The sequence below is a fragment of the Cibotium barometz genome, chromosome 34, assembly GCF_041138505.1.
Source record: "Cibotium barometz isolate CiBa-2024 chromosome 34, ASM4113850v1, whole genome shotgun sequence".
Taxonomy (NCBI): Eukaryota; Viridiplantae; Streptophyta; class Polypodiopsida; order Cyatheales; family Cibotiaceae; genus Cibotium; species Cibotium barometz.
The window spans coordinates 11,800,293-11,813,474 of record NC_141079.1 but is presented as its reverse complement, the minus strand read 5'-3'; the positions used below and the strand labels follow the sequence as shown (position 1 = coordinate 11,813,474).

Below are 13,182 nucleotides of genomic sequence, written 5' to 3'. Positions count from 1 at the left end.
AGCAGTATACTAATACTAAAACTATTCTCGGTTAGTAATGCTTAGATAAATATGAAAACACTAACACTCCACTAGTGCTTATGTGTGGGTGAGAAATTATAATATATTTGTCTTGATTAATAGGTGAAAGCATGATAAGGTGGTACACTTTTTACCAGTTACATTGGTTGCTACCACACTTGAAGACAACCAATATTAGTGGATTTAATATCATCATAAGATGTATTTAGCAATTTATCTAGTGCCTTTTAGATATAATAAATGTGAAACAAGATTAAACAACCATGTTTTAATTCTCGAACTTTGCATAAAGTGTTTCACAACCAGTTGTAAACCATTATCGAGGACAGTCCACCTAATCATGCTTTCACCCTAATAGAAAGAAACTAAGCGAGAACACAAGTTTTAAGTCCACGTTATCATGCTTTCCCTTATCATGCTTTCACCCTAATAGAAAGAAACTAAGAGTGAAGGTCGAGACTTTCAAAGGACGGACTTTTTTTTTTCGACACTCAAGGGTGCAGAATACCGTGGAAGGAGGCTGCTTATAGAATCATAGCGTGCAGTAATTGGCCGAAAGAACCTGCGCAATGGAATCATAGGAGAAAAAAGAAGCAGTTTAAGAAGCGGATCTTTATGGCTACAAGAGAAGACAATTACGTATAATTAATTACCACAATTATGGCGCAAGCGTGCATTATATTCGTTGCTGATGGCCGAAAGCTCGAAAAAGTTGATAGCTGCACTCTGATGAACGAGCGCTGATCAGACCAGCTACAGAAGAGAGAGAGCACAGCCCTGGTATTCCTAGACCATCATCATCACCACATATGGATATGTTTTGTGGGCTGCGCTCTCTCTCTTCAGCAGCTAGATGAAGCGTTTAATTATTTTGTCATCTCTCACCCAATTAGGGCGTTTAATTATTTTGTCATCTCTCACCCAATTAGGGCGTTTCAACACACGCTGGCTAATGAATGTATTGAACCAATGGTAGCTTGGATGGCTAGTGTATAAGCTTAGCCTTGAAGCGCTTACTTTATAAAGGCCTAGAAACTCCCCCACCATCATCAAAAGAATTCTATTAAGTCGCGCACAATATCCATCCCGATCATTGTACTCCAAAAACTATCTAAAGCATCAAGAGCATCCCCCCCCCTCCCCAAAAAACAAAAAAAATTGGTGATCAAAGTACAAAACTAGATGGTTAAAGTAGACCCAAAAGTCTAAAGAAACCATGGAAGGATGTTGGGCCCACACAAAGTGATGAAATTCATCATGTGCTACTCAGTGCGGGTTGGAAGACTTTGGGCCTAGAAAGTGATGAAATTCATCATGTACTACTAAGTGACAAAGGTCATCATTTCTTAATAACAAATTGATATGCGCCCATCCATCTTATACCTCAAATGATTGATATGCACCCATCCATCTTATACCTCCAATGGCGTATAAGCACCCATCCATCTTATCCCTCAAATGGTTGATTGCCATATAAACTCTCACTCTACCAAATTAAACCAACTCTCACTCTACCAAATTCAACCTTTTGTGTGTAGTTCCTTTTAATTTACTTTTTTTGTCCATCATCCTTCAATCATTTTGTCTACCATCAAGTGTCCATTCGTCTATCATTTTGTGTGCCACCAATTACCCTAAGCCCCTACATCATCTGTACCTAAAAATTGTGTTAAAACATATTAGGTATATTAGTTCATGTAGAGTAGCCAAAGTAAGACGTCCTACTTTATTCATGTGCACTCATGGATATCCATCATACCTCTTATGTTTTCAACACCCTTCATTTCAACATGCAAGATTTTCTTTTGAGTAGTGATATGATCAATAAATAACATGTAAGATTTTCTTTCGAGTAGTGACTTAACAAGCAATAAATTCATAGAATTCTCAACAAACACGAATCTCTTTTGAGTAATGATTGGAAGAAAATACCATAAAATGTCATATTTTATAAGCTCCAATTCAAAATAAAGTCGATATCCACTTATAGACTTTAAAAGAGGGAATAATACCATTTTGAAAATGATATTTAATATATTTTTTTATTCACACAAAATAATGAAAGAAATCAAAAGTATAATCTCAAATTTAGCAATTTATTAAACTAAAAGAAATGTTTAATTAATCCACATGATCAATGCACCTACACACAATCTATTGTTAAATTGGATTCCCATGTTCAAAATGTTATTGTTATGGAGGAATAAAACCTCTTTATTAATCCACATGGTCAATGTGCACTTATAAACAATATATTTCTAGATTCCCCATGTAATGTTAATACCACATGAATAAAACCTATTGAGAATAGTTATAGTATCTATTATTAATTTTTCATGTTAGTTTATAGAATCATGCTATGTGATGCTCACATAAAAAAACAATGCTAAAGTGCTTTTCAACATATGAAGCATGCTATATAATGGAGAAATGCAAGAGTTTAATGATAATATGAATTAGTTTTAGACTCCTTTAGCTCCATTTTAAGATCTATTCTAAGTAATGTGAATATATATTCCCAAACTTCCAAATTATAAATAATTGATAACCGAAGATGGACAAGTGTGCCGAGGTTCTGCATGCAATTGTACTTTTGCTTCAAAATTTCATGTGACAACGTGAACATTTGGCTAAGACCAAGTGAGAACATCATTGCAATTGACATGACGTGATCACATCTCATACCCCACTCATGAGCATCCTTAAAGATAGTAGGCCAACAATAACTTGCCCTTAGAATCTTCATTTGCAATGCGTTTCCTAGCAAAATGTCCCCACAAGCTAAATCATGACATTCCCTTAATATGTCTGAGATCTCCCCTTGTGCAACACATCATCTAGATACTCCTTCTATACCCTTTCTATAAACTTGCCAATCAATAATAGAAAACTTTTGTGCTAAAAGTTTCCTTTCTGATTTATTTAAATCATCAAGAAACTCCAACGTAGATAGATAAGAGGCTATTTTGTCATACCACTCTTGGGATTTCTCAATACAAAATAGGTCAACCATCGGGTCACTAGGTGCTTCTCTTTCAACATCTGGGAGGTCAGCTAGGCAATCCACCAATTTTTGAAGAGCCGAGGGTTTGGTTTTCAACTCAAAATTAATGGCTTGTAACTCCACTACCCACTTCATGATTCTCTTAGAGGGATCTAGCTTATTTAATAAAAGCTTAAGGGAATCTTTTAGAACATAAATGATAGTATGCTGCATAGTAAGATAAGGTCAAAACTTTCTGGCTACCTTTGTAATGGCTAAACATACTCTCTCCACCCAAGTGTATCTACTTTCTACATCCTTCAATTTGCAGCTATAGTAAGCTATGGGGTGATCCCTCTTATCATATTTTTGAGCTAAGCAAGCTGAGATGACATGTCATGAACAAGAAGAGTAAAGGCGAAATGGTTTTCTAGCATCGGCGGGAGGTTTCATAATTTGAGTTTTTGTGAAGGAATATTTAAGGGTATCAAAATATTTTGGTGCCCTTCTACCCACAAAATTTATTTCAACCCTCAAGAGAGTATTCAATGGAAGAAGAACATGAGGCATATCTTTAATGAATCGACTATAGTGCTTAGCTGCCCCAAGGAAACCACTTAATTGTCTCACTATTTTTGGTGTTGGTGTTTGGATATAAGAGCCTCAACCTTGAAAGGGTCCATTTCTATGCCATGTTTGCTAATGAGATGTCCCAACAAGATACCATACTCTACCCCGAAGACACATTTATGTGGGTTTAAGGCAATAGATTTCTCTTTACACTGCTCAAATACATACTCCAAGGCTCTCAAGTGTTTTTGTTGCTTAGTTCCCAACCCAATGTCATCCATGAAAATATTAAGAAACTTACCTAGAAGTCATCATAAAAAGATTTATGCATGAAGTGCTGGTATGTGGTTGGTGCATTACATAACTCGAATGGCATGATATGATATGCGTAGGTCCCAAATGTGGTTTTTACTTTATCCTCATTGGTTATGGCTATTTGATTGTACCCATAAAAATAATCCATGAATGAATAGAGCTCCCTCCCAGAGCTAAGCAATCAAGAATTGGATCTATGAAAGGAAGTGGATAGTAGTCTTTCACAGTACCCTTATTCAATTATTTATAATCTACACAAATGTGCAATTGCTTATTTTTCTTAGGCACAACTACTATAGGGGAGACCCACTCAGTGTTATCTATTGGGAAGATGTTCCCTACTCATAATAATTTTTTAAGCTCATTGTACATCCTAAGTTGGTTATGCTTAGGTAAGCATCTTTGTCTTTGTCTCACACAGGTTGGACATTTGGCTTTAAAGGTATGTAGTGGACAACCATCTCGGGTGGAATCCCCCTTAACACAGAATAGTCCCAAGAGAAAATGTCTTGATACCTCTTACAAAGCTCAATTATTCCCTCTTATAGGCTAGGGTCTATGGACGCACTCACATGATTGTTTTGTTAGGACTTTTAATGGGAACCTTAGTGGTCTCAGTGTCTCTAGCTAAGCGTGGTTTTTTCTCCTCATCACCAAAGCTAATCTCTGTCTGATTAGGATAGATATTGTAAACATCAAGGGAACTGAGTGATGAACCTTCACTCCCACCATAACCAACTAAATCATATGAATCTTCTCCTCTCTCAGACTGTGGAGCTCCAAGATATGCATCAACCTTAATTCTTTCTTTCCCTCTCCCAAAGATAGGTTGTCCTCCTCTAGGGATATCTACCACATAGTCACTCTTTCTGAGCCAAGGATGCCCTAATAACATCTGATATTGGTTGGACCCTGAGCATAATATAATGACATAGAACTCTACTGCTATTGTTCTATCTGCCACAATGGTGATTGGTAACCCTTGGATAAACCCCTTTTGCTAGATTGTTCTATGATCTACCATCCTAAGACCAGTCTTAAGTACGCCATTAAATGTGAGCCCCAATTGGATAAAAATAGAATAGCTCAAAACATTGTCCCCAATCCCAATATCCAATATAGTTTTACCAATGACTAGCTCATGAATCATGCAGGCTATGGATGGGAAACCCTATCAACTTGCATAGGATCTATCTTTTTCACTTGCATACTCCCTTGGGCTAAGTTGCAAGTGCGACTATGAGAACTCTTTAGGAGAAATTGAGGAAGGGACATGGTAATCTCCACATGGTTAAGGGTGTCAAATTAAAATGAGAAATGGAAGATGAAAACTTACTTGGAAGAAGTTCCCTTACCCTCTTTTTATTTTCTTTTGGTTTCAGAGTATACCAAATAGTGAGACTCTTTCTCAATGTGGGTGGAAGGGTGTTAGGAATGCTTGGTTGTTCTTGGGGCTCTTCCTTAGATGTGCTCCTTGGGTTTTGCTTCCTTACTCCCCTCATCTATGAGAGATAGGTTGTATGATGTCAATCATGTTGATAGTCAAAGTTGTGTTGTCAGATAACATTTCTTGGATCCTAGGGCTAGATCTTTGGTCTTATGGAATTCCCTTCTCCTTTTGAAGGAGATCCCAACTTGGTCCAGGTGGTTTAGCAACATCACTACGATGGTTAAGGTTTAGGTGGTGGAAAAGCTCCTTGCCTATTATTTTGAGCCCTAAATTTCATGAAACAATTAGGATCTACATGTCCATTCCCAAGACAATATGTGCATTGAACATTAGGGAATTCTCATCTGAGATGAGGTCCCCTACAAGTTTGACAAACTACCCTTGTGGCCTGAGGTTTAGTTTTTGGTGTTGCAAGGAGATTTTGTTGGGCCCTCTTCAAAGAGTTCACATCTAAAGTGGTAGATTTGATGTTTTCATTCAATTGGTTCATGTAGTTTGTGAAAATATATTTTAAATCACTAGTGTTAGAGGTGCTAGATTGATACCCATCTTGAGAGAAAACTTGCACTATTTTTGGGGCTTGTGGTGATGGTGGTATGTATTTTTGTGAGGCTAATGGTGGCACTAACGCATACTGAGAAGTACTTGGTAGAGCTTGTGAAGTAATGGGTTGAGAGGTGAGGGTGGCAAGGCTAAAGGTTGGGATGGTTAGGCTAAAGTTTGAGAGGCAGGTGGAGATGGTAAAGTGGAATGTGGTAGTGGGAAATAATTAAGTGGTGTTAATCCCATTTTGGATTAGCAAATATGCTCCTCCATTTAAGGACATTAATGAGTGTCATGCAAAGGCACTATAAAAGTTGCACATTATGAGATATTAGCCACCCAAGGCCTTAGTTAAGTTTTGGGCACCAAAGTATAAATAAGGACTAATTGTATATAAGGTCTCATAATGAATGGACATAATCCCTCTTTGTGCTACGAGAGTTCTTGCTTTTGTCTTGAGAGAGAGCATTCTGGCACTTGTGCCTTCTCTATACTTGTATGTTGTATGCTTGTATATTGAGGAGTGAGAGAGAGTGATTGCCTTATGTGCTGGTGTGAGCGGTGACAGTGTGGAGGTGGAGCTTGGAATATTGGAGATGGAGCTTGGAATATTGGAGATTCTCAAGTGAGCTTGGAGACCTCAAGGGACACAAGTTTGAAGCATTGGTAAGTTCCCTCTATGATAGTTGTGCTCTATTGCTCTTTCCAAAGATGAGTGCATTGAGTTCCTTCTTGGAGGTGTGGTAGCCCATAACATTTTTGACACCGCTACCAGGGGAAACACTTTTGTTTCTTCCATCCTCTTTGAGTTGTAGCTCCCATTACATAAGTTTCATCATTGCCTTTGCATTCTGGTAGTGCATTGTGTATGGAATGAATGTATAAGATCTGAGTGGAAGTGAAAAGTTGTGAGAAATTGGTTGTTTTTATGGTGTGGTTATGTAGTGAAGTGGCTTTGAAAGAAAGCTCCTCTGTTTTTTCTAGTCTATTTTGATGTTTGTATCACCAGAATCGTTAACGTGAATGGGTAGGTTGATATTCTATTTTTCTTTCCTTACAAAAAATATAAAAATAAGGAGTCATTGATTGTGTCTTGAACTCGTATTACATTCCTTATGTGTGGCAAAATCATTTTGGAAGCATCTGGATAGGTATTTTGCACCCAAACTCATCTCAGTTGATGCGAGAATAACGCTCCTGAAATTATCATGCAATTCACGGGATTACCTTGCTGAAAATAGGTAGCCTTATCCGGACACCTATCTGATACCACGGGTCTGACAAAATTAAGAACCATGAACTAGCAAAAAATGTTTCACGACGTGAATGATTTACACTTCACGACATGAACTGATTCAAAAGGGGCTATAACAACAAGTGCTTCCCTTTGGGAACAAGATCAACGTGTATGGTGATGCCATCTCCTTACAACCCATATGCTTCATGATTGAAATGTAACGTTATGGACGCAGGTCCAAGAGGCTACGAATCAAGTATAGACATTGCAAGAGCATCTAACAGCAGCAGAAGCAACCCACAAGGATGTTATCCTGAAAATCTTAAAGGTGGTCAACGAGTAGGAAGCAAGATACCAAGCCCTCAAAAATAACAATCTTGTTCTGAGTCAAAACATAGTGCAAGAAATCAAGGAGAATACAGATTTGAAAGCGCAACTAGAACAAGCCAAGGAGTAGATTCAAAAGGAAGTCACACATAACAAGGAACAAGCGGCTATCCAAGCTCAACAGCTATAGGAGTTACAACACACCTCCCAAGCCAAGGAAGAAGAGCTACAAAGATGACTAGATTCACTATCCTAAACTCTAAAAAGAAGCAGAACAACGAGTGCTCCAACTCCAACAAGAAAGGGAACAAAGCAACAAAGCAAATGCAGAAAAACTTAGAGCACTCAATGAGACTATCAGCACACCAATAAGTCCCAAATGTAGAAAATGTTGGCTACACACCAAGAAGCTATGATGCAAGTAACACAACATCTCCAAGAAAGTCAAAATTTGGCCGTAGAAAGACTTCACAAGATTATAGAGGCTCAGGGAAGGGAGGCTGCAGCTAGACGAGCATAGGAGGAAGCAACAAGGAGTTCTGAAGAGCTGGATGCCGCAAGGATGGTAAGAGAAACCATTATTTTCGATCGTCTCACCACCAAGGACTCGTGCATACAAGAGTTAGAGTGCCAGCTATCCATCCAAGGACATAGCCAATGACAAGAACCAACCAACGAGATGCGACTACTCCTTGACTGAGCCTCAAAGATAGGTTCGTTGCTAGTAACTCCTCGGGCCCCTCCTCAAACTCTGACTCTCTTTTTGTCTACACTAATCCTCTCTTTATTTCAACACGATATAAATCTGTCTGATGACCTAAGCGTAGGAGAACTAACACTTATTAAACAAAATACAGAACGTGATGCTGATCCTTCCATCATCATGGGAATTTTTCAGGGGGATTTAGTACTGATTGATCCTAAAGATATTTTATTCTATCCTTTGCACCCCATTGTGCTCAACCTTTGCAATTAGCGTCGGATGCTACAAAAATCTAACATCCTGCACAACAACATTGATAAATTAGACATGTTTGTTCCAGATGATATTCCTGAAACACTGGCCAACTACGAGGTTGTAGCCCGCAGTTGTCAATGGATCATAAGCCATGGGTGGTTAGAGGTATAAAATACTCACCAACATTCAAATCTGTGTGAGTCCATGTTATATCATCCTTTTGGTATTGTCAAACTATATCAAAATATACACAGACATTTAGAAGCCATGTTAACCACCGTACTTTATAATTTTGATAAAACACATACTGAGTATCCTAATATATCTCCAGAGGATATCACTGAGCTACAAGAATTTATGAAGCTCCACAAACCCAGCCACCCACCACCTAGTTCAAGAGAGGGTCAAGAAGAATCATCAAGTTCATCACCTAATCCTACTTATTACCCTGTATATTAAAATGTTGCGAGTAAATTACTTAATCCATATCCAAGTGCTCCACCAACAACTGACAAATCTCAGGCTGACTGTTCTCGACTTCTTTCTCAACCCTTAAAATTTCCCACTAACACTCTCGGGGGGGTCACTATATGTAGAATACCCCTATCGCGTGCGTTCAAGGCCTATATTTTAAATCCCTTATCTGTGAATTTTTTTATCCATATAATATCCCCTTTTCTTTATGAATCTGTAAATTTTTCTGAAAATTTTTTAAATCATACCCTTATGTAAATATATTTCTGTAAGTTTCATAAATTAAAAATATGCTTCTGTTGAACGCACGTGATATTTACATTTTTTTGTGAGTGACCCCCCCGAGCTAACACTCTCGCCCTTGAGGAGTTGCCGGCACCTAACCCGTCTCCACCACGGCCACAAACTTAAGAGGTTAGTCACACTCTACCACACAAGATTCACTTGAGCCATTTACTGATGATTCTATTCTTGAGTCCTTATATCTACTACACACAAAGTCTAAAGGTTTAATAAGAGCCGTGAATCCTCTACTCAAGCCAAAGCTTATGTTCAAGGTGTTAATGCAAATAACACCCTTTGAACCTACTCGGCGGATTCTACCAAAAGCCTATTCTGATGTCACACCAATGAAGCAGCCATATGTACCATACCCTCTCTGAGCACCAAGACTAGAATTAGAAGAGCGATTGCCTTTGGGGCTGGAGAGGGCATATTATGGTGCACCAATGTAGCATGCATACAAAGCTAGCAAATCCACACTTGGCAGATCTACTGGAAATCAGGATTGTTACATCTATGATTAGTTTACTGCTTCCATAGGTGGAAAAGGCTAATCTAGTCCACACAAGAGGAGGTTATATAGCGATTGTCACAGATGATGCCAACCCCAAACTGGAAGGATTTGGGTATATAGCCGGATTGGAGGAAAGAGTACCTTACAATTCCAGAATATAGCCATCAATATATGTGTGCATCACCAACACATAGAGTAGACCCTCTCTACATGCCACTTAAGAGAAGGTGGACACCATTGGAGTTTTAAGAAGCAAGGCAAAGAGATTCACATGTCTGCTACAACTTCCCTATATTCTTGCCAGCAATATTTACAGATATGGGAGAGAAAAGAAAGCAAATGCTGAATTGGATACATGCATGGTGCCCTATTTCGGACCCGGCGATTGTTGCCAGTGTTTGATTCTTGAAACTGATTGTGGTCCTCATAGATCAACCCACAAAAAGATATGATAGATATGGTGCTGATCAGCTGCAATTCGACATGAAATAAGAACCTAGTGACAGAGGCATGATGTTATATTATCATCGTCTAAGGTGTTTACCAGCATACATGCATGTCACATTCAAGGATATTGTTGACACTAGGTTTTGGAGATCACACGCTACATTTAGAAGAACCCTTAAAAAGCTTCAGTCATGCTGGAACTTCTATCAATGACTAGGTCTTTCGACCTCGATAACATGTTCTAAGGACAACCTACATCTGGTAAGGGGGGATGTTAATCCCATTTTGGATTAACAACTATGCTCCTCCATTTGAGGACATTAATAAGTGTCATGCAAAGGCACTATAGAATTTGTACATTATGAGATATTGGCCACCCAAGGCCTTAGTTAAGTAAGTTTTGGGCGCCCAAGTGTGAATACGGGCCAATTGTATATAAGGCATTTTCTCATAATGAATGGACACAATCCCCCTTTGTGCTATGAGAGTTTTTGCTTTTGTCTTGAGAGAGAGAATGAGATAGAGAATTCTAGCACTTGTGCCTTCTCTATACTTGTATGTTGTATGCTTGTATTGAGGAGTGAGAGAGAGTGATTGCCTTGTGTGGTGGTGTGAGCAACTCTACAGTGTCAACAATGTGGAGGTGGAGCTTGGAGGATTGGAGCTTCTCAAGTGAGCTTGGAGACCTCAAGGGACACAAGCTCGAAGAATTGGTAAGCGCCCTATGACAATTGTGTTCTATTACTCTTGCTAAAGGTGAATGCATTGAGTTCCTTCTTGGAGGTGTGGTAGCCCATAACAAGTGGTGCTACCCATGGTGTATATGTAAAGGTATAAGAACTTGCTGGTTGATAAAAAAATTCCCATCAATGGTTAAGAAAAATTCAAGTGTGCTTAAAAGAATTTTGAACTTGTGTTTGTGTGGTGATGGTGGCTTCTAAATCTGTAATTTTTTGGGATCTAACTAATTTTTGGATATTAGGTTGTAACACCTTCATGAAAGTTTCAAGCACAATTCTAGAATCTAAGTTGGCAACATTGGTATATTATCAAACAAGATCTTTCAATAACCATCCATATTGCTTCACATTTTCCCATGGTTTTTGCTTAAAGTTAAATAATGCATGCACCATTTGAGTTCTAGTCAACAGTTATCCAAACTCAGCCAATAACTTTTGTTCAAAATCAAAAACTGAGTTGGTGGTTGGCGATAGTACCAATCAAAAAAAGAGCCCTTAAGAGTTGTAGCAAAATAGACAATCAAATGAGCATCATCATTGATAAGAGACACACGACATATTCTCTTGAAGTCAATAAAATTCCTTTGGGGATCCTCCACTAGGCTAGCATAAAATTTAGGCAAAGTTAGAATTGGCTTTTCTGGGCGAGCCATGTTTACATGTATTAAAATTTCTTGGGGTTCTAGGGTTAGCATGGACATGAAGAACTGTAGAGTAATGGCTAACTTTCTTGAAGAGAGTCCAGAGAATTCCAATTATTCAAATAGTTTCACCTCCAATCTTGATTATTGTGGAATCACATAAGATATCATAAATATAGATTCTAGGCAATTTGATATATTGACTCTTGACATTCATCAATGGTTTCAAGTGATCTTCAATGGTCCAAATGCAATAATCAGAAGAGATAAAAGTGGATTATTTGCTATCAACTCAACAGAGTTGTGGACACGTAACTTGAGACTAGGGTTTGGGCATGGAAAGAAGAGCTATGGTGGGTGAAATGTGAAGAAAGCCATAGATTAGAGTGTGGAAATGTTGCTAATGACAAGGATGATGGATGATTAGTGTAAAGCAAGATGATTCAAGGTAAGAGTAGAGTTATTAGACAAGATTTCAACTATGTTGGCATACTCTTCTTTCCTTTCACATCTAGCAAGCAAAATAGCCTTAGATTCTTCATCATCAAGCATCTTACCAATGGTGGCAAGCTATTGCTTAATACTTTTATACTTGTTGATGTGACTTGCTAGATCATGGCTAGTACCTAGGTTGAGTTGATACAATTGCATGAGTAAATGAACTTTGGAGTGTTTTTCCTGTGTACCAAACAACTTGTTTAACTCTTCCCATGCATCCTTGGCCTTCTCAATTCCAATGATATAATGATTGACCTCATCATCCAATGCAAGTGCTATGAGTCCCAAGGCCCTCTCATTCTTCTCATTCCATGCAGTTCCTAGGATTTCTTGAGTGTCCCTTCCTTGAATTATTCCCCATAGATTTTTCTTCATGAGTGCATACATGATCTTTGACTGCCATGTGTGGTATCCAACACCACTAAACTTGATGATTTCATTGTGTGCCATGATGAGTAGGGGGTCTTACCAAAAGTCCCCATGTATGCAGTAGTACTTGGCACTGTCTACCCTTTACAATGATTGACTCAAGAAGACTCATGACCACTTTGCCTTAGCATGGAGGATGCTTATATACATGCCACATTTTACTGATTTTTAGAATGCCTCAACTCATGTACATTAATGATGGAATGCATACACACATCAATGAACGAATTCACTAGTGAGATCTAGGCATTTCAAGGCAACTTGGACATGATTTCTCATGAGTTCATCTGTGTAAGAGGGTAAGCCTTCCACCAAAGAACTCAAAATAGCTCAAAATATCACTTGTACTCGTGCCTAGATTAACTTGAATTACTATGATTAAGATTTTAATTAAGTTTCTTCACAATACCTCAAGCTTTTGGCTATGGCAACTAGGGTACCCTCTGCTCTTTCAGCCAGTGTGGACATCTCCTTGTCTTGTCTTAGAATACCTCTGGTGAGCTTCTAGAGGACCCCTAGGCACAGCCTCCCCTTAGTGGAATGGTCGTGAAAGTCGCCGTGCTAGCCACGCTAAAGATTTCCCCCAAATTGTAAGCAGTTTTGACTTCTCTGCTAATGCCGTCAACTATAGGCATCCATCCTCTAATTGCTCCGAGTTGTGGAGTCGCCCTAAGGTCTTCTAGCTCCCTCTAAGAGGGTTTGAAGAGAGATGCCTTGTGGATGGAGAATTGATAGAAAAACCAGTGGGTAGTC

The 13,182-nt window shown here is 38.7% G+C and overlaps 1 long non-coding RNA gene across 1 annotated transcript; it reads right to left on the bottom strand.

Moving 5' to 3' along the window:
* Nucleotides 1-387: 387 nt before the first annotated feature.
* Nucleotides 388-915, bottom strand: LOC147618701 (uncharacterized). Its single transcript, XR_015262048.1, has 2 exons — nucleotides 675-915; nucleotides 388-583 (listed from the first exon to the last, which is right to left on the bottom strand). It is a non-coding gene; the product is annotated as an uncharacterized LOC147618701 (long non-coding RNA).
* Nucleotides 916-13,182: the final 12,267 nt, after the last annotated feature.